Below are 23,357 nucleotides of genomic sequence, written 5' to 3'. Positions count from 1 at the left end.
GAGTCAAATTAATAAATGAATTTATATGAACAAATGCATATAACGACATCAAATTCAATAAGTGCTAATGTGTAAGTCAGTCACTTGACCTCTTAGATTATTCTACCTTCAAAGACTGTGTCCTTGCTCAAGTCGATAGGAGCCAGTGTCTGAAAGTGATTGGCATTACTTGGGCAGGGTGATGCTGACAAGGTAAGAACACCGCAGAGCAGAGTTGGATCTTAGGTAGGGCCCTAAAACTTGGGTAGTAGTTAAATCAGTAACCATATTTCAGTGTTATTCTACAGAGAAACATAATTGATCTAGAGCATCAAAAAATAATTACTGCCATTTATTGGCCCTATTAAGTATGTCATCAACTTTCCCTACAGTAGAGGAATGGAACTAATTAGAGTATGCTTTTTTCTATCTGTTAGTACAAAAGCTACCTGGAGAGCCCAATACTAAAATATTTAAATGGGAGTAAATCTATGAATAATTTCTCACTGAGTCCATGTGATATTATAGATACTCTCTACATAATTATAAATACTTAATAAGAAGATTATTAAATTAATTAATAATCATCTCTTTAGAATATCAACCGTCAAAATCACATATCAGTGGCTGCTAAAGGTCTTATGGTCCATTTCTGTTATCAAACTTCTTAGGGAACACTCTGTCAGTATTCACTGAGAAGGGAAAATTTATGATAAAGTTTCTGATTATTATTATTATTATTAGTTCAGGGAGGAACCTTAATTCATATGCTAATTCTCACTGATGGCCATTGCTTGATTTCTCATGATCACTGTGAAGTATGCTCCTAATTGATTGTCCCAAGTGTTATTTTGAGAATGAAATTCAGTAATCAATGCAAACTTTTATAGAGCATTAAGAAGTGACTGTGGAGGAATTCTGTCTATCTATCTATCTATCTATCTATCTATCTATCTATCTATCTATCTATCTATATCTATATCTATCTATGTATTTGTTAACATATATATCTGTTAATAATAATAAGTTAATAAGAAACCATATAGTTGAATTTAAGTAAGGATGCTTTGCTGTTTTTGTTGCTACTGTAGATATGTGATTAGTAATTATTATCACCACGGCCTTTCATGGCTCAGTCAGGATACATCCTACTGCTGACTTTGTGTACACAGGAGCTGCAGAGTCAGAGTAATCAATGAGCCATAGTCACGTGGCCGGAAGGAATGCTGTGGAATCAAAGATGAGGATTCCCTCTTGTGCACACCGCATCTCAGTGTGAATTTGGACAAGCACTTTACCTCTGTGAGATTACACACTTTAGAACTGCAAAATGTGAAGAATCATAATAACCCTTTCATATGGGGCAGGCAGTTGTGATTATGACAATGGGTAGTGGCTAATAATGACTCTAGCTGTCATTTAAAGTTGATTCTGTCTGATTAAAAATCCCACACATTTTCCACCACCATGCTTTGTCCTAAATAATGCTTTTTATTTATTTCAGAATCCTCAGGTTCATTGGCACTGAGGAAAAATCTAGACCATCCTTTTTAGAGGAAACTCCCAGAATTTGTCTTATAAAAAACTGAGCATTAGCAGTGGTTCCGGTGGGCAGAACAATCCTTGAAGAAGAAGAAAGTCACTTTGTCCTAAATTTCAAAATCATCAGAACAATAATTTATTCTTTAAACACATTTAGGTATAGAGGTATCAATGTGCAACATCGATATTCTATGTGTCATGCTCTGAAAAGTGTTGACACTTTTTTGTCATGCTCTGAAAAGTGAATGCCTAGAAACATTCTATCAGGCATTAACAGTACATGAATTATTTTACAAATATATATCAAGTAGGTGTAGAAAAATCTCATTATTCCTTCATTAGCAAGATTTTTGGATATGAAAATGGGAAAGAAATTCTGTTGAAATACTTTACATATATTTGTCAGTATGCCAGGTAAGAAAAGTAAAGTCAGTCTATTACAGATAGGAAATTATTAAAAAAGCATATTCAGGCACTCTTTAAATATTTACATATTTATTTTTAATTGCAGGTATTATTTTCATTTTGTAATTTCCTTTATTGATATAGCAGGGGTTTTTCTTATGCTACAATCCTTTAAATCAAACATTTTTTTAAATTTCTGCATAGTCGGATTGATGTTATAATTTATATTTCCCTATTACTCCTTTAAATTTTTTCTTTTCTCTATTTTTTTCCAATGTAGGATTTTTTTCAATTTACTACTTTCTAGTGTAATGAAAATATTTGAGTATCAAGATTGTTAGGTACTTTCAGGTGCCTTTTTCAGGATAGGCATTAAGGTTAGTCCTTGAGAGTTGTATGAATATTCTTGACACTATTGCCAAATGGAAAGGTTCTACTTGGACCAGCACTTGACAAGATGATTATTTACCAAATAACAAACATTTAGGTAATTTGTTTAATCATCTTGACCAGTTTTCTTTTAAATAAGTTAATAACATTAAATAGGTATAATAAAGTCTATATTGTCTTATCTAATTTGCTTTTTAGTTTTCATTTATCAGATGTTTGAAATGTGTACCTGGATACAGACTCAGAAATGTGAAACAATATTTGACCACATGGAGTTCAAAACAGGGTTAGCTATGCCTGTCTCATGCTTCAAAATGCTTATATGTAATTTATTTATTTAGACTTGTGGATTTTGGAAGATCATGTCTTAAATCTACTTCACACCTTTGAGGAAACTTAAATTTTAGATCCCTCACAGGATTCATTAGAATACATAACTCTAAACTTTCTTACAAGGACAAGATTCTATAACAGGAAGAAAAGTGCAAAATAACATCTCCATGGTGTGTGGGGGGGGACTGTAAAATGTCAAAAAAAAATGCCAAATGTAAGATAAATTCATAAGACCTGACTCTTTTTATATTGGCCTAACTGACAGTCTTTTATTTTTTTAGGGAGACTAATGCAATAATATATGCCATAAAGAAGTAAGGATCCCTTGCAACCACCAGGAAATCATTAACAAACTAGAATGAGTAAACACTGATAAATCATAAGGAGAATTCCATTCTAAAGGAGACAGCTTATGCATTTGACTTTAAGGCTAGTGTTTATAAACATTCATTTCATTATGAAAGGTTGTAATTTACTTTCCCCCTAGGAAACAAACTCTGTTTGTTTTGGATTATATTTGCATTTCTTTTTTAATAGTCTCATTCCATTTTTGACATGTGAAAATATTTATGCTGCCAGGAGGTCTGGTATTTTTGTACTTTTTGCTTAGGAAGGGCTATGAAATCATACCTTATTAATGTTCACATCCAGGAATGTAGGAACTCTTTGCTATGTCCCTGAATCAATGATGGTGATCAGATGGTGAAACTAATTGAACTTTCATGTTGACACTGCCTTTTCTCTAAATGCACTGATTGTGTGAAAGAGTGGACACTTTTTATTTTTTTCTTGGATTTAGTTTTTATGGAATTCTAAAACTGGAATCATGTAAAATTGACATTTTAATCATAAGCTCACCTTTGTGGATGTAAACACCCCACACAATGTGGGTTTCCCTTCTGGGATTCCTGTTCCCCACCATGGACTTATTCTGCCCCAGTTCCAACCTGATCATACTTTCTCTCTTCTATTGCTGTCTGTTGCTTACAAATTCATCATTTCTGATTTCCATCTCCCCTCCCCAAATTCTCCTCCATATCTGTATCATTCAGACATTGTCACAATAAGACTCTAAAACAAATCACCCCAAAACACAGTGGCTGAAACTACAATTATTTATTTCCACTGATCCCCTAAGGCACTTCACGTCTCTTCCTCCATGAAAACTTTTCTCTTTGGTCATGTCCCTTTGCACACTATGTCAATTATTTGCATATGCAATGGCAGTCTAAATATGAAACTCAGATTAGTTTTACCAAGTTGCTGGAATCCTCTGTAGACACTTCATTCCTCACCTCCTGCACCTCGACACTTACCAGCTCTCTCCGAATGCTCTAGAGCAGCCCATGGATACTTTTTCATAGCATACATTTATTCAAAAAATATTTAATTCATGCCTGCTGGAATAGACATTTGGGTCAAATGACTCTGTTAAGGTTCTTAACAGAGATTTTATTTACAAGCTTTCTGTTTCCTGCCATTACACCAAAAAACTCTTGGAGATTAATGATTACATTTGTATCTGCAAAACTCAGCAATATGCTTGCTATACATTTCCTGACAAGTGATTAAATGAATTAACATGTGAATAAATAAGTTAGTCTTCTCTGGAGTATTGAATGACTTTTGTGGTCATGTCCCTTTGAACATTATGTCAATTATTTGCATCTGCAATGACATTCTTTTGTATTTAGTACTGTAGTGAATCACTTTTTGATCTTTCTTTGAAAAAAATGATTTTAAATAATAAGCATTACAGAAAAAAAGTAAAGTTAAATAGGAAAGTACATACTTTAAGATATAAAATAAAGATTTGCACTTAGCAAAGGTGGTGTGCTAAGTTTGCAGGTCACACTGTTGTATGTTTCAAACTTAAATATGAAACTCAGATTAGTTTTACCAAGTTGCTGGAATTCTCTGTGCACTCTTCATTCCTCACCTCCTGGAGGTGAGTCTCCTTTCACCCTTGCTCTCTTGCTTTGCAAATGCAAACGTGAAAATAGACGTATAAAATCCAGGCACATACATGTGTGTTCTGCTGGAGTCAGAGCATGAGGAATGATGAGGGCTTTCTGGAATAGTAAGGTTCAGCTACCCTCTAAAAGCTGGTCACAAACCCCACAAAATAGAAAAATTAGTGAGGTGGAACCTTCCAAATGAACTGTGAGACCCTCCTGGGCATAATCTTGCTCTCTCATGGAGAGGCACGGGGCACCTCCAGTCTTGCAATCATTTGGGGAATTGCACTGGACTCTCCTTTTTAATTTCTAAGTATTCAATCCACAAATAAACATGATGGGTATACACCGTGAAATGACTGTCACGATCAAGTTAAATAACATGTAACCACCTGTGCTGTACTGAATGGGGACATTTGAGGGGAACTGGTAGAAGACAAAGCTGACACATAAGAAATGATTCTTGTTCTTTAACACCATTCAGATATCCTGGTAAAATTGCCCGATGAGTAGGAAGAATGAATTTATTTCTGATCTCTGTTTTAAGGCTGCCCTTAGTTTTTGAATGTGTAGTTGTACTTGCACACCCAAAGGAGTGGACTGATAAATGATCAGTGTTGTTTGTCTCTTCTTGATTTGCTTATTCCTTCTGAGGACATTGAGGAAAAAACAAACTTAAACTCAATTTCTGGGATTCCATACTCACAACGCAGATCATTTCCATGATCACAAATGTGTGAAGAATTTTCGCCACCAGCAAGCAGCTAATCCCACATGCCCTGGGTGTCACCTGGGATCCTCTAATCCCGTCCAACCTGACACCATCTACCTGCAGACAGCTTCAGATCCCACAGGCTGCCGGCTCAGTCCTGAGGCTGGCTGCGCTTCAGATATTGATGATGTGTCTGGGGCTCTGGAACTTCACCCTGGCTATGAATCAGGCTCCCATGACTCTGTCCTTGGGCTTGATTAGTTTGTGGAACAGCTCAAAGATCACAGAGAATCACTATACTTATACTGATGATGTATTAAGAAGGATGTTTGAAAAGATGCAAAATAGCAGTTGGATCAAGATGACACAAAAGGCAAGATCCAGAAACATCCCTGGTTCAGGAGCCTCCCTCTCCCTAGAGTTGGTGTGCACCAACCTCCCAGGGCCTGCATGAGTTCTTTTCACTTTCCCGTAAGCCTCCAGGAGTTCAGCTGTCCAGAAGTCTTGCCCACTTCCTGTGTGAGCTATCAATTTTGGGTTTCCCTTGCATGAAGTGTACTGGCTGAGAAATACCATGAAAAATCACCTGATACAGAAAGTAATTTTCAAAAAGACCTTAGGGGTCCTGCTTTCACACGGGAAGGAGAGAGAGAGAAGAGCTAGTGTTTGCTTTATTTATATCAGGGGGATTCAAAGGATTTCAATGGAATGTTCTTTTGCCAAATAAGGTAGGAGGAGGGCTGTCTAAGCCCAAAGGTTAACACCCAGGTCTGGAGCTACCGAGCAGCCTCTCTAGCCTAGTGAAGACTGAGGTCACCATGTGCTTTGCATAATCCATTAAGAGGAAGAAGCCACAACATGACTTGCAATGCCAGATCCAAATCTCCTTGGCTCCAAGGCCAAGTACAGACTTTCCAAATAGCTCCGGGGTGGCCCCTCACACAGAACCTCTCTCATCCCTGCCTTTTTGAATTTTTCATGGAGACTTAATTGTGTATACATGATCAAAGCACAGAAAACCATGCGGAAATCTGAGGGACGATTAGACTGACAGAGAGAACCCAGCAAGACCTGTCTGCTCGGCGTCCTCCGTGCCTTTCGGTGCAGAATTTCTTCATCTTGGAATGGGGAAGGGCCCTTCTGAAATGGGCATCTTATGGTCAGCCACCACACTCGGTAGGAGAGACAATTTCTCTAAGCCTAGCTCAGAGGCAGAAAGGCAGGGGAAGATTAATGTTTTTAGTTTCTACGAAGCACTTTGGGAAAGAGAGATTCTATTTCTATGACCTACCCTTGGGGAGAAAAGCCAGCCAGTGAAAAAAGGGCAGGAAAAAATGAGGAAGATTTTGTTTTTCTGAGGCCTAAGGTGTCCATACATTATACCAGAAGACTGTCGTTCACCTTCACCACTGTGAAGGAACCAAGGAGAGAAGGCCAAGTACTCCAATCTTGTTTCTCTACTCATTTAGGAACTAAAAAGGGCTGTGAAAGTTATCAGTGTGAGCCAGAAACTGTGGACAAAACCTCAAGTGCACACACACAAACACACTGTCATGGTTAAGCTGGACTCTATCTATCTCTCTCTCTATCTATCTATCTATGGTGATGGCTAATCTGGATTGTCAGTGTGATCAGACTGAAAGATGCCAAGGATTAAGAGACTTCTGGGTGTGTGGATGACAGTGTTTCCAAAGATGATTACCATGGGGTCAGCAAACTGGGGAAAGTTCCCCAACTCAAGTGTGGGCAGCACTGCCAAAAGTCTGGTAGCCCAGATGGAACGAAAGGCAGAAGGCGGAGGAAGGTACGAGCTGGTCCAAGCTCTATTCTTCTTGAGCAGGTGTTTCTACTGCTGCTGCTGCTGTGGGCTCAGGACACCAGACACCCGTGCCTTCATTCTTCCAGTGTGAACTCTGAGCAGTGATTTTCAGGGAGGTTTTGGGCTTCAGTCTCAGACTGAGGCCAGATCATTGCTTCCTCTTATTTAAGCTTTATCTTCTTTGAGCAGGTTCATTTCTTCCTGCTCTCTGCTGTGCAATCACTATAGACCATCCAGCTTCTGAGCATGAAAAACAATTTGATAAATCTCCTTTTATGATCACACACACACATATCCAGTTGTTTCTGCTCTTAAGAGAACCCTAATAACCCGTATGCATGTATATGTGTACAGTGTGCATTAATGGTGTGCATATATATCTATATGTATCATATATTTATGCAATGTGTTTCTGTGAGGCATTATTCTCCAGTCTTAAGATATAGTGATGAGATATGACATAATTTCTGCCAGCAAGAGCATCGTGGCTGAGAGAGACTTGTTAACATCACTTTCCTTCACCTGGCAAGTTCTCTATAAAATGCTGCTTCTATCTTCAATGCAGGGCTCTGTGCTTGTTCGTTGACAGGGAGCTCACCTGGTAATGGGTAGTTCACTGAGAAGAGATGTCTGAATCAAGAATGAGTGCAAGGTGGCTAGGTGACACATGGCTATGTGTGGGATCTGCACTGGAGGCGATGGATGAGCCAAAGCGAAGGTGTGAGGGAAAAGCAGCATTTGAAAATCAGAAAGAAATAAGAGTCCAGGTTTTCTTCAGAACAAGTTATCCATCGAGTCTCTAGTTCAGGTGAGGGGAGAATGGTGAGTTGAAACTAAAGTGCTAATGCAGGAACTTACATGATACCAAGACTTGTAGATTTTACCCTAAGGCTGTTGGAAATGAACAACTGCTTTTGGTCAGAAATTATATGCGGAGATTTTTGTGTTCCCTAACTAGATGCATCTGTGCATGTAAATCAGTTGGCTTACAGACGAGTAAACATTGACAATATGCAGCACAAATCAATCATTCAGATCCTGCTTATCTCCGAGGTTGCAGGCAGAATAAAAGGCATGTGTCTGATTACCCTTCCCAAGGCCTACCTGTCTTTGCTATCTCTGTTGCTATGAATTTGTATGTTTCAAAATCATTCATGCATGTCAAACATTTCTGCATAGAAATAAGTAAGATCTGGATGTTTATTATTAGAATGATTTGAAAGAGGGTTTAGCATCAAATTTATCTGTGCAATGCCTTGGTCACTTTAATTATTATTATTATTTTTTTTTCTCATGAACAGTTGGTGATCACACCTGTGTAAATAGATTTTAAAAGCAACACTTTCTCTGTGTGTGAAAAAACAACAACAACTTACTTGAAGATCATTGTCAAACTGGCCCTGTGGAGAGCTTACCATAGGGTTGGTAAGAAGCAGATTGCAGACATTGCACCTTTGCACAAAAATATACAAATCAAACAGAAGATTTATTTCTTTTTTCCACATGTTTGAAATAAGTTCTGCATTCTTCACATGTTACTTTCAAGTGAAAGTCCTGGATCCAGAATTCCTAGGAAGCAGCCCTGTTCTAGTTCTCACCAGTTTCCCTGGTCCAACGACCCCTTGTTGCGTGATTTCTTTCCCCCTTTGATAGGCTCCGCAGAAGCCTGGTCAGATCAGGTTGCTTCTGAGCTAGTGGCAAGAAGAGATCCTGTTGTGGCAGGATGTTGACTTCTGCCACATCGTCTTCATGGAGGGCTGGTGTCACCTTCTAGCAGGAACTAGTGGGCCATTTTGCTGGCCAAGTGGATTTAGAAGGACCTGAGTCATCAAGGTCCTCAAGGTTTTCAAGTTCATGCATCCAAGATCTCCTCATATACAGTCTCTAGTCCACCACTAGGGTCTCCAACACTTGCTGTGACTGTGAATTAACTTTCTGTAGAGCTCTGCTCGTCGGGGAATCAAGGCCTGGACCGAAGCCTCAGCTTTTCCCGCTCTGGGACATCAGCTGTCTCCCTCTGTTTATATACTACTAAGGAGTTCCTCTGAATTTCACACTTTGCCTTCAATTTTTGAATAAATAGCTTTACCTTTTCTCTTTGAATTTCATTTAATGGAACTCACTAGTGACCAGCAGCTGTCACTCTCCTTACAATGAATACTTCCCCTTAATTTCTCAAATGCCTGAGATACCACCTGTGCCCTGGCCAAGTTCAGCACTGGGGAAAACTTTAACAATTGTAATGCTACCTTCCGTAGGGGCTGTCAGTGCTACTCCAATCCGCAAGTAAGGAATCCTCATTGTCTTGTCTGATGGGCCACCCATCCTTAAAAGACCACTTAAGAGTCTGCATCCTTGGATGCACTCTGGGATCGCACTGTTCTATGTTGGGTTTCCTGGGGGAAAGACACAGGTTGAAATTTGTGTAATGGAAATTTGTTGATTGTGAAAAACCTAAGAAGTGGGATTGATAAGAGAGAGTTCAGCGGACACATTGGCAACATTAGCCACAGATGATGTTAGGGGAGCACTGGAGTTTTGATTGCTTTTCGAAGTTGTCCGACTTGAAGTGAGCGGTTGTTCTTTTATACTTCACCCCCTCCTCCATCATGAACCAACTGGTGGATTGAGTCAAGGATCTTGCTCTTGGATGAGAGGTATTTCAGGGAGATGGAGATTCCCAGACAGGGTTTTAGTTCAGAGCTGGTCACCATACCCATTAGCAGAAGAATGAATGAGTGAAACAGTTTTGAAAAGGAGATTTAAGTGGTTCACCATGACACTCTATAACTTGACTCATTTTTTAACAACATAACCAACTCTGATAAACCTTTCAGTAGAGGAGCAGAGAGATTATGTCCACAAAAACCTGGGAACAAGTACTATATAGTCAACTTTTTGGAATATATTAATGTTTTCTTTCTGGGGGTTTTCAAAAGAGAATATTCAGTCTGAAACTAGGAGAAAAATTAATTATTGAACATAGACATATATAATCCTCCATGTGGATGTGTGTGTAATTCCCATCTCTCATTCAGTTGATCAATTGTCTTTTCTAGAGAACCATTTTTCCCAGTTGCAGCACTCAGTAAGTGAATATTCTGTCATCAGTTGCTGTTTGCCAAGTGATTAGTTTCATCAGCAATTATCTTTCAATAATGTGAACTCATCCTTTTAAAAGTCCACTGCTTCTTCAAAGTCTTCAAGAATGTTATTTGCCTTCTATATGCAGTAAATGGCACCATAATATTATTAACATTCTCAAGATGCAATGGAATTCTGTGGCTTCTACATCTGTTTTTTGAGTCTGTCCATAATTAGTACGAGGACATTTTATTGTATCACCCTTACATAAAATAAGGCCATCTGTTCTCCACCTTCTTCTCCAGCACAGATCCAGACCAGCTTTGTGTTTCTCTCAGCCATTATGATTCTCGGCTTCTTCCTGCCTCTGCATCCCTAGTCTCATTTCTGTCTGGCTCGTATGGAACCTAGATGGTATCCACACAGGGGTCCCTCTCCTTCTTATTCTTAGATCATTTACTTTAGAAAATTTGTAATTATAAATTCTTTTCCTGCCTCTCTGAGATACATATTGTTTTAAGAGCCTCTTGCTAATTTTAGAGTCCAGGTCTACTAACCCGGAAGGCCCTGGGCGGCGTCGGTTTGAGGGCTGGTCATCAGGACAGCTAGAGTGCTCATTGCAGTCTCTGTGGAAGGGAGCAGTGAGTCCTTGGTGGAGCTTCCTTTCAAGTTGTAAAAAGGCCTCCTGGTGGGAAGATTGAGAAAGCTTTCTGTCCTGGGAGGAGTACCAGGCAGCAGCACGTAGGGCCTACCACGCATATTTGTGTCCTCCACTTCAGCTCTTAGAAACCTGCTGGACCTTTATTCCAGTTGACTGACCTCACACATACTCTGGTCTCTCTGCACCTTTTATTTAAAAAAATTACTTAATTTATTTATTTGTTCTAATTAGTTATAAATGACAGCAGAATGCATTTCAGTTCATAGTACACAAATGGAGCACAATTTTTCACGTCTCTGGTTGTTCACAAAGTAGGGTCACACCATTCGTGTCTTCACACATGTGCCGAGGGTAGTGATGTGCATCTCATCTCACCATCTTTCTTATTCCCGTGCCCCTCCCTTTCCCTGCCTCCCCTATGCTCTATCTAAAGTTCCTCCATTCCTCCCATGCTCCTCCCTCAATCTCCATTATGGATCAGCATCCACTTATCAGAGAGAACATTTGGCCTTTGGTTTTTTGGGATTGGCTTATTTCACTTAGCATTATATTATCTAACTATATCCATATACCTCCAAATGCCATGATTTTATTCTCTTTTAATGCTGAATAATATTGCCTTGTGTATATGATACCAGAGTTTCTTTATCTATTCATCTATTGAAGGACTCCTAGGTTGGTTCCACAATTTGGCTATTGTGAATTGTGCTGCTATAAATATTCATGTGGCTGCATCACTGTAGTATGCTGATTTTAAGTCTTTTAGATATAAACCCAAGGAGTGGGATAGCTGGGCCAAATGGTGGTTCCATTCCAAGTTTTCCAAGGAATCTCATACTTCTTTCTGGATTGGCTGCACCAATTTGCAGTCCCACCAGCAATGTAAGAGTGTGACTTTACCACCCACATCCTCACCAACACTTATTGTTGCTTATATTCTTAATAACTGTCATACTGACTGGAGTGACTATTGCTATATCCCTAAATAAATTCTTGTCTTCTTTACCTGTTTCACATTGTCCAGTGTTGATACTTTCCTTTAGAATCTATGAAATTTCTGAGATGTTTCCATTATTTTCTATGGCTTCTATATATTTTTTCTGTTCTATAAAATTCAGATTAAAGTAGCTTTGAGTAATTAATTTAATTTTGTCATATTCATTTCCTTTTTGAATGGATACCAATATTAATAATTGTTTGTATAATGAATTCAAAAACATTCATAGATTTTAACACACTTTTAATGAAAGTTACTTTAATGATTTTCTAATTTATTAATCATTTTATCCATCATATCATAGCTGTGGACTTTTAACCTTTACACAGGGCTAAAAGTTTTTTACCCCCTTATTTAGATAATTATTTGAAAATAAATCTAGAAATAAATATAACCACCAATTACCTACTAGAAAGAATAATGTGTAAAACTCTAGTTATTAAGGGTTGAACTAGAAATAAAAACAATTCAAATCATGGTATTTTAATTTTGAAATAACATGGAAAATCTAATGAAAGACTCTGATTCAATTTGCACATGGGAAAATGTTGAAATTAAAATGATATGTATATAACTATTTGAATATTGACAAATTAATGACATTGATAGGAAGAAAACTCTGACTGTAGAGGCTGTGATCTTAGTACCATACTATTTCCTCAAATTTACTGTCTTCTGGAAGCACAGCCAATGAAACACCTAAAAGCATGCCAAAAACTGCATGCTTCCTAAAACCTGCAAACAAGGACCAAATTTGGACCAGTAAGATCATGAAGTACAGTGTGATTGACAGCTCCGCTCATTCTCCATAAGGGTCAACACTGTTCCCCAGAGCACCTTCCAGGAACAGAGGATTGATCTGTGCATGGAGCCACTGCTTTTCTTAGAGATACCTGGAGCTCTGCACCTTTATCTCCTCAATCTTCCCTTTTGTCAGCTCTTGACCCTATATGGAGATGGTTGCTTGTTTCCACATATTTTTCCCCCACAAAAGCCATATTAGGCACTTGTTAGGTGCAAAGCAAGCATGCTATATGAGGTGCTGTTTGCAGAAAGTGTGGATGAGAGACAGATCTTCCTCAGTCCTGACCATTCCATGGAGGAGTGGGATGCATGCAGAGATTGTGTAACCCACCAGGCATGATTCTAAGAAGGTGCACTTAACTGGAGAAAGCCGCAACTCCAGGTTTTGTAACTTAAAACTGGGCGCTGACTTAGTGAGCAGTGAGGGAAATACTACCAAGCAATGGCATCTTGGAAAACTTGATCTTTGACAATAGGAAGACTGGAGGAGCAGCCTACAAATGACAGGAGACTCCGGCTCCTTGAGAGGGAAAGACCATCCCTTAGGCCCCAGAGGGACAAGGGCACTGACAGCAGAGATGCCCGAGGAGGAGGTGGGGTGTGGGAGAGACAGGGAGCCAAGGGAGGGAAGGGAGGAAGGAGCTTCTGGAGGAAGTAAAATGTTGTGGATTTGATTTAAGAGCAGTTAAAATTTTCGATCCATATAATTAATATGTGAAGTACTGGGCTGCAGAAGGCATGGTTGGATTTTTCTTCCTGTTTTCATTTTTTTAAGTACCATTTTTTTCCCTCAAATATGTTATAGATTAGAAGCAGAGAAAAGACAGATTGAATGATGTGTTTGTCAGAGAGAAATTTTGATACTCCAGGTAAAACATAATCTTGGGTCAAAAAATAAGCAAAGTGTTACATTACAGAAAACAAGATTTAAAAAACTTATTGTGTGGTGCTTCTAAAATCATTTTGCTATATACCTTTATATTCTTCACATTCTCCTAACCTTATTGTACTTATTTTACTTGTTTAATATACTAAGTACTTTGTAGTATGACTAAATAAACACTACAATTATCGTTTTGGTATTTCTGTATTTTCAGAATTTTATCCTTGTAGATACATGTATTTGCTGCTTACTGAACAAATCTGCCTTTAGGTAGCCCTTTACAAACAACTATATTCAAAACCAAACAATTGATTCTTTCCTTCATTGCAAAGCTGCTTTCATAAAATTTTTCTCCACCTGAGGAAATGTCAATTCCATGCTAAACATTTCTCAGACTAAATCTAGACTCTAACAATTTCTCACCATCACTATTGCTCTCACCTTTATCTCTTGTCTGGCTGGTTTATTGCAATAGCCTTCTTAATAGTCTTTCTTTGAATGCAGATGAACACATAGAACAATCACTTACTGACAAAAGGCAGCTCCACACCATTCTTCTCCTGTCTCTCTTCTCTGTTCACATTGCTTTTGATCATAGGCTAACCAACTTGTTCATCAGACATAAGTTAGTATCAGGGTAAGGCTGAAAAGAATCCTCTTTCTTGTCTCTGCTTTTGTATCTTAGGGCTTTATCATCTTCGAAAGTTTTCTAAAAAGCCTGAACACCTTCATAGGACCACCTAGACACAGTGATATTAAATGTGCCATCACCTTATGCTTATTTTTCAACCTAGTGAATGCAAGACAGTGAAGAGTCATTATCTCCCTCTGTAACTTCTCTTTCTCAGCTAGCTTCACTATTCAGTTGGAGTAGATGTCTGATTAGAACTTTGCCATTTTTTTAAATATCTTTCTGTGATTCACAGTAATTCTCAACTGCATGTGATCCATTGTACTTTGAAATTATAGATCAATAGAGTCCAAAATAACATAGCATGTGAATTAAAGGGATGTATTCAAATTTTGCAAAATTTTCCTAGACTTCAAAAGGATTTTTTTTTTTTGCTTCCAAATAATTAGTCCTATTTAGAACCTAAAAGAATGTAATTGTAGAGAAATGAAACCTGGTCATAATTTTGACAGCAAAGGAGAGATAATTTACGATATTCTGTATCTTACGTCTATTAATTTCAAGTACCGTAATCTCTTAACTCTTGAATTGAATAGTGACATATCTAAATGATTCAAAGTAAATATGTTTATGGGAAAATATATATAAGTAAGTAATATATTTCCAGACTAGTGATTGAGAGATTAAGAACACAGATTTTAACTCTGGGAGTTCTTGGTTTATAAGTTTAGCTCTTGGTAAAATTTATGAAAATCTAAATCACATTTTTTATGTTAAGCTTACATCCTCTCATATAGGATATGAATGAAACAAACATCAGAAGTAAATTAAAATGAATATTGTCTTGAAAAAAGTGATTGCTCAACTCATGAAAATTATTATCATAAAGATAATATTGAAAGACATTTTTCTATTTATCAAAAAATTATAATGAATGTGGCAGTTGGTTTTCCTATAATGTATACATTCATTTTTTTGGCTACATTGTTTACTTTGGTCCTTGCTGTTTATGTTATTCAGAAGCCTTACACAAAGGTGAAGCCCAGCACCTACCAGAGTGGCTATTACATGGCAGGTGAACAAGAACTGTTTCTAAGTAACACATCTTGACACACACACCCTGTACTACTGTTTGCGGCTTTCTCCTTGTGCCACTCCACTGGGTCCCACCTGCACCCTGTGCGACATGCACAGCCCCCTGGTCCATTCTCCCTGGCATCCTCGCTTGCGTTCTGCACTCTTGGTTCCCCACATGTCTCAAAGATGAACTGTGGTGACATGCATGGCGGATGATTTGCCTGGGCTCAAACCCGCCTGTCTTCAAATGAAGTCCTTACCAAGTTCAAGTCCAGGAAGTCATGTGACCAGTCAGAAATGCAGTTTCCCCTTGCACAAGTGAGAATAATCCTTCTGCTCTTACTGTGGGTATTCTTTGAAGAGTAAATGCATGTAAATGATTTTCAGTTCACAGCAACTTATATAAAAGAAGCACTGAGTAAATTAGAGTCCTTATTGCTATTTAATTTCAACATTGTAATATTTTGCCATCCTGAATCTTAATTTTTCTTAAAGATTCAATTTCATTAGCAATTCACACTTTCTTTCTTTCTTTCTTTCTTTCAGGAATATGTTGACATATTACTCTTCATTTGCTGTTGAAGTGGGCACTGTGCTTACAGACTTTAATGGTTCTCAATTCCTCCCACTCCATAGTTTGGGAATGAACAAATTAATTGAAAAGAAATAGACAAATCAATGTCATAACCACTTTTTACAAAAGCAAAGAACAAAAAATGCCAGAAAACTTTATCATCAAATTTAATTTATTTTAACATGTGAAAACATAAAATGTTACATATTAGCAGGGTGCCATGTGATGTTTGTATATTTGTATACAGTGTACAATGCTTAGATCAGGTTAAAGGACTCTATCTCCTCAAGCATTTATCATTTCTTTATGATGAGAACATGCAAGATCTTTTCTTTTAGCTCATTGAGAAATGCAGTACCTCATTGTGATCCATAGTCACCGTACTGTGCAGGAGCATAACAGTATTTCTCAGTCCTACCTGACTATAACTTAGTACCCTTGGATCCAACTCTCCCCATCCCTCTTACTCTCCTACTTTCTCTAGCCTCTCATAACTATCATTCTATACCCATCTTCTATGACTATCTTCTCTTCTCTGATTTTATCAGCCTATCATACAACATTGTTTTTTGCCTGGTGTACCTGCCTTTTTCACTAGCTCCTGAGAAACTAGAGACCAACCTCAGATTTATTGATATTTATATCAATAGAAACTCATATTTATTGATATTTGTATCAACAGAAACTTATGGAACTGGACCTTCCAGACAGTAGGTAATGGCCAATTGTTGAAGGAAATAAAAGTAAACTCAAAGCTGGATCTTTGTATTCTGGACTTGCCAAAATGTAGCTCACCTGTGAGATTCAGAGAGCTATACAGTTTAGAAGGGACCACAACAATCGCCACAAGATCTTGCTTACTCCTGATGCCAACTGCAGCATCCAGGATTTCCAAAACTACTCAGGGGTTTCATAGTTAGCTAGTCTCATAGAATTTGGTGAAAACAGTTATAGCCATAGTTATAGTTTCTTACAGAAAAAGAACACGGATTAAAATCAGCCAAAAAAGAATCTCATGGGTTTGATTCAGGGAAGTACTAAAATTCAGAACCATTGACCTCTCTCTGTTACTCTACAGATGTTGCATGCCAGGTAGGGATGCTCATTTCAGCCTTGACTTTACAACTTTTATTTGGTATCCATTACATAAGGATTACTGATTGGCTGATAAAATTGTGTTCAAGTGGTTGATCTCAGTTTTTAGAACAATGGATACTTTATCATTCAACTTCCCCGTCCCCTGCTGACATGTTGTTAATCTTTCTGACATTTTTGGTCTTCAACCTAAGGTATGGGCAGCCCTCAATCTGAGTGACACAGTTACTCTCTGCTAAGTCCAAGGCTTCCAGACAAAGACTACCTTCCAGGAGTCAAGGGAAAAGTTCAGACCTTTTTTGGGGGCAGGTTAAGTTCTTTATTTTCATTTTAAATAATTACAAGGAGAATTATTCCATCAGAAGAGGTGCTCCCATATCCTGAAATATCACTAACCTAACAATGTGCAAAAAGAATGGCTAATTACACAAAAATAATAGTTGATGGAAAATGGATTATGGTTAGGTATAAAAAATAGGCTACAGGTAAGAAAAAAGTGATAGAGTTGAAGACCATCATTATGAACAGGTTGAAGATTCCTCTTGCATATCATTCTCTTTCTCTCATTTTCCTCCATTGCCCTTAATGTCCATTTTTTTAGCCAGTCTTTACTTTTTTTAGTAAACCATTAAGAAAATAACCTATCTATTATCAATAGCATCTTTTCTTAAAAGTCACACTCTTTATGAAAACCATGTATGATCATTCCATATCATTGAAAAGGCCAACTATGTTTGGAATTTTTCCTCTCTCCTCATCAAGCACATTTTGCTGGGTAAACATGAATTTGAAGGCCTTTCTTATTTATGCATGTTTGCTATTTTCTCTGTACAACTCCATTAAGGCATTGTCAACATTGCATAAGAAGTTCTTATTTAGCAGGAATGGATGTGAGCGTTTGCACGAGTTTGTGCACAATGCATTCTCTCACTGATTAGATTTGGTAATATTGTGTTTGTATGTGAGTGGGTATATAGGAAATGGAAAAAGAAAGTAGATGCTCCCGAGACCCAAAAGCCATGCAACATCATTCATTTATTGAGTTTTTGTTACTATTTTTCAATTGAAAGATGCTGTTGGTGCTGCTATGGTTGGGATAAAAAACATATAAAGGATAATCCTTGTATTCCCAGTCCTAGACACTGAAGTTATATATCTACAATTTGAAAGTACAATTATTTATTTAAAATCCAATTTACCATTTTTTGTGGAAATATTTTAATTTTGTATGATGCAATCAAGTTTTGGAAGATATTTTTAAATCAACTGATTTTGGGGTAAAAAAATAAGCAGATTCTCTCTCCTGACTTCCTCTGTTATCTTTATTTTAAATGAGCATAGATTTTTAGATGAATCACCCATAGGCCAAATTAGAGTCTCCTTTTTAGCACCCAAGATTGCATAGTATTGCACCCTAATAGCAGTTCCTCTTAACTCTTTTTCAATTTCACACAAAAATGCTGCTCCACTTTGGCATTTTAGAACTCCAATACGTTTTAGAACTCCAATACGTATTTCATGTCAAATTATATCACTGCAATGAAGTTAGACACAATTCATCAAAACTTTTAAGAATACGCAACATCTGAAGATGAGTTATGAATTTAAATTTGAGATTAAATATTATCAAAGGAGCCAAATGGTATTTCCACTTAACAATCCTTGGGCAGAATTTCCAATAGACAAGTTGTCTCTGTAAGGCTGCATGAAGAATGAAAAGAGCAGAATAGAGAACTTGGGTCCATTTAAGTTCAAGGTCCAACAATTACCAAGTATATGAATTTTGCAAATAAATCACTAGAGTCTTAAAGTTAACTCAAGTAGGAAAAATCTCTAATAGTTCTCATAGTGCTATTTAAGACTCATGATGAAATAAATGAATATTTGTGAAATACTTTGTAAATGTTAAATATTTTATTTTAATCATTTCACCCTAATTTTCCTTGACTTCATAGTGATGATCTATATGAACAAAGGTGGATTGATATTTTGGGGTGTTTATAATTGTTTTATTAGGATACACTTATCATTGTTTATAAAACTAATGTATTTTGTAGGTATTCATTGAAGAAAATGATGAATAACAATAAATGTGCTTTTTGATTGATTTTGTTATTGGCACAAGGGTGAGATGAGATCCCCAGGGTGTCCTCAGATTCAGATTTTTGGTGTACCAAGAGAAGAACTGGGGGAGATGTGAAAGTTTGGCAGGCAAGGCAGGGGTTTATTGAAAGAAAATGCTCCAGGAAAGAAAAGTGGGACAAGCTGGAAATAGCTCAAGGCCCAATTTACTCAGTGGAGCTCACTTTGATTGGGCTGTACTAGCTCCTCCCTTCTCCCTGTGGCTTTGAGTTGACTGACACCTTGGCTGACAGTTAAATCTACTGTGCATGCTTAAGTTACTTTTTCCTCCAGAAAAAATGCACAATTAACATGCAATGCTGTTGATGTGTCAACTAGCAATGACTTAACTTCAGGTCAGTTCCTTGGCTATTGTGCTTGCCCAAATTTGAGGATTCTCCCTTCATGATCTTGAATTCCAATTGGGGTCATCTGCTGAGAGCCATAGCCTAGTCTGAATGATGCATGGCATTTTTTCCAGAACGGAGTGGTTGAGAGGTGACACCAGCAAGCCATTGAGATGATAATGGTTATGTTAAGCTGTGTATATTAGACCCCTGCTGTCCACTTGGGCCTGCTACTTTGGAGTTCTCTGGGGATTCCTGGAGAGTTCCCATTGGTTGGGGAAGTGCCAGAGGAGGGATTTCCGGTTGGTGGTTGCTGGAGGAGCCACGTGGGTGGCGTTCCGGAGAGTTCCCAGGGAGTGTGTGTGGAGTGTGCTGGTGGAGTTCAGAAATAAAGTTTGTTCCTGCTTGAGTGGCTCGTGATTTGTGCCCAGCCAGACTGCGGCAGTCATCTAGCTTCTTCCTTTTAACCACCAGAAGGCCAGTTTTCCCCTCATAGGAAGGGGCTTCAGGTGGAGTGTTATGAGTGCCATGTGTAGAGCTAAGAGTCCTCAGAGATGGTCCTGTCCACCTGCCCTATCTCCTACCTAGCAATTGGATTTAATCATTCTCTATGTTACTACTGACCACAATGAAATGCATCAGAACCAGTAGCGCAAAGCATTAATTTCGACCTTAGCTTTATGTTCTGAAGATGCAAAAATTCTTTGTAAGCCTTTGCATTTTAAATTCTACAGCAAATGTCTCCATGTCCTCCTACGGGACAATAAAAACGTTAAGATGAAGAAAGTTAACAAGTCAATGGTGATCATGCTATTCCTTAAGAGAATAGCATTTTTGGTGTTAATGGCAACATTCATAGAATCAGATACTGACCTTTTGTCATAATTTCACTGTGTGAATAGCACTTCTATTGAGGGCTGGCCTTGAAAAGACTGATCATCATCCAAATATGACTTAGTTGAAGAGCATTTAGACAATGCTGTACACTAGAGTAGTGTTGACCTTTGGGTAAAGAAAAAACTCAAAAGCCATACAGGAGGAATGAATAGTTGAAAGGGTAAATGCTGGGAAGTGGGACAGAATTTGACTATAAAAACAAACTTGCTAGACGCCTATAATGTAGAGCCACAGGCACATTATATGTATATTTTAAAATTTTTTTAATTGATTAAAAAAAATAAATGACATCAGAATGCATTACAATTCTTATTACACACATACAGCACAATTTTTCATATCTCTGGTTGTATATAAAGTATGTTACATTATATACTTTCAAAATTGACATCATTTCATTTTCATAAAACTACTCTCCTCCCCTGATTAAATAGCTTTGTAAATTTCAGCGCTTTATTCATTCAACAAGTATTTGTTGATCAACTGAACTCTGCTAGACACTAAGGTAAGACTACGGGTAGAAGGAGAGTGAGGCAAGTAACCATGTGTGGGCAGTGTGGGGTCATAAGGGACTTGGGAGGTCACAAGTAAGGAAATCATCTTATTTGCCTTATTTTTTCATTCCCAGAGCTAATTAATCAACAAATTTTATTAATATTTGTTAATTTAAAAATCTTATAGATTTCCATCTCCTCATTCATTTAGCATTCCATTGTTTCCTGGAGATTGCTATTGAATCTCTTCAAGGTTGTTACAATGCTCTACATTCCTGGATGATTTAGGACTGTCTTTTAAAAAATAATATGAGCTATATCTGAATCCAGTAGAACACACATGTTTCATCTTGATTACTTAATTGATTCTATGAAGAGGAATAAAAATGACTCCAATAAGCTGCCTACCCAATGGAGTGATAAATCCAAAGCTTATCCATACACAGAACCAACAGATGTGGCATTGATCTTTATATCCCCCAAATATTAGGATACAAAAATAATATTTTCTCTCCCTAATGGGGCCCAGCAAGGAATAAGTGTGACAAGATATACTGCCCTGTGCTTCACACACTGGTCATCTCATCGATGAATAGTTACAGGCTCCTACTTTGTGCTCAATACTACAAGACAATCTTAGGACATAGAAGCAAAGAATCAGAACCTCTGCCCTCTGAGAAGCTCACTGCTCAGTGAAGAAAAAGGAGGTTAAGCAAGGAACTAAATCACAGTGTTAATGTGAAAAAGGTAAATAAAGATACTATGAAAACAAAAATCAATAAGCCCCTGGACTCATCACTCACGAGGTACCCTGTTTTATTGCATCTTACATTGGTTTGCTTTATTCTTCACAGCAAAATTCTGCAAGGTAAGTGTAATCACCTTTCCTTATCCTTACAGATAAGGAAATGAGGGCTCAGTTTAAAAAGCTGGCATAAGATCGGCGACAAAAGTGGGGAGACCCGACGTGAAGCCAATTCTACAGAGCTTCAAAAATTGATTTTTCGGGATGCACTGCCTCTCAGGAGTTGATTCACGAGTCTTCTTCCATTCTGCATAATATACTTTCTCACATATTACAATATTATTCTTCAATTTCATTGCTGCAGTCATTTAATGCCAAGTCCTCCACTCTGTGGCTTTATAACTTTGGCCATGTCCCCAAACATCTCTATCCTTCTGCTTCCTTGTTTGTAAAATATGGATAATAAGAGCAGCCACCTGCAGTGTGGCTGCAAGGCATAAATGAGCTATGTGCTATAGATCAGAGGTTGGCAAACGTTTTTTGTAAAGGTCCACACAGTAAATACTGTGGGTTTTGCAGGTGACAGCACTTCCATAACAACTGCTCAATTCTGCTGTTGTAGCACAAAATCAGCCACACAGCTTGCAAGTGGATGGGTGTTGGTGTGTTGAAATAGAGCCTTAACTGCAAAAGAAATTGATGAGCAGATTGAACCTGAGGGACTTTCTTTGTCTTCTCCTATTATAAAGTGTATGACAAATAAGTTTTAGTAAATGTTATTATTAATGTTATGAAATTTTAAGCTAGAAATGTTATAATGCTAACTACCTTACCTGGAGTCAGCCATATAGTCTATAGTATATAGGGCTGAAGCTTGCATCTATCTTTTAAAATCATATTCAATGTCATCTCCTCAAAATCTCTGCAAGGGTATATTGTGCAGCTCCAGTGCCCTATCTGAATTGATTGTAAAGAGCCTCTTGTTGTCTTAGAAATGTGTCATGAGAAATAAGCCTAACTTTCCCATTCCAGGTTGCAACTGCTTATTCACTGAGATAGAACAGGGTTTTTAGATGGAGAGACTTCAACAGGTTGATAATTAAATTAGGATCCTTCATTTTTGTTGATTCTGAGGATAACTATACAGAGAAAATATATAAAAACAAATTGTTACCATACCACTGACTCTAACCTTCTATTACATCTCAACTAATCTATCATCCAGAATGCCTTCATTGAGCATTCTGATCTTTCTCCCTTCTCTGCTCTCAAGACAGAGTGCCTCTATATCCTGGTAGGTAATGCTTGAAACCTCCACTTATGTTTTGCTATCTTACCTTCTTATAAAGTTTATCTCAAAGCCCGCAGTGTCAGCATGCCTGGCGCTCTCTGAGCACTGTTATGAATTATTGCTATGATGTTCTTGGCCCTAATCATCATTAATGTCTCATATTTCTCATTTCATTTTACTGCTTATAAACTCTAAGGTCTTTCAAGTGCTTTGTCTCTTTGACACTCTTTCATGATTCTTTTATGAAGACTCCATGGAAGTCCGGCCTCCCCTGATGAGATGGAGTAGGTGCTGAACTTGACTCTATAGAGATGAGGGTTCAAATCCAGACTCATATGCACCTAGTTCTATAACCATGGGCAAGTTGAAGACTTCCCTGATCCATGTCTTGGTGTTCTTTTCTGCATAGGCAAAATACATGCCAAGAACCTGCCCACACCTGCAACCTAATATTTCCTCCCCATGTATTTCCTCAACCCTACTTTTACTTACACCATCTTACAGGGTAGAGACCATTG

This window comes from Ictidomys tridecemlineatus, chromosome 12, assembly GCF_052094955.1.
Source record: "Ictidomys tridecemlineatus isolate mIctTri1 chromosome 12, mIctTri1.hap1, whole genome shotgun sequence".
In the NCBI taxonomy this organism is placed as follows: Eukaryota; Metazoa; Chordata; class Mammalia; order Rodentia; family Sciuridae; genus Ictidomys; species Ictidomys tridecemlineatus.
Note: the sequence above shows the minus strand (reverse complement) of the source record.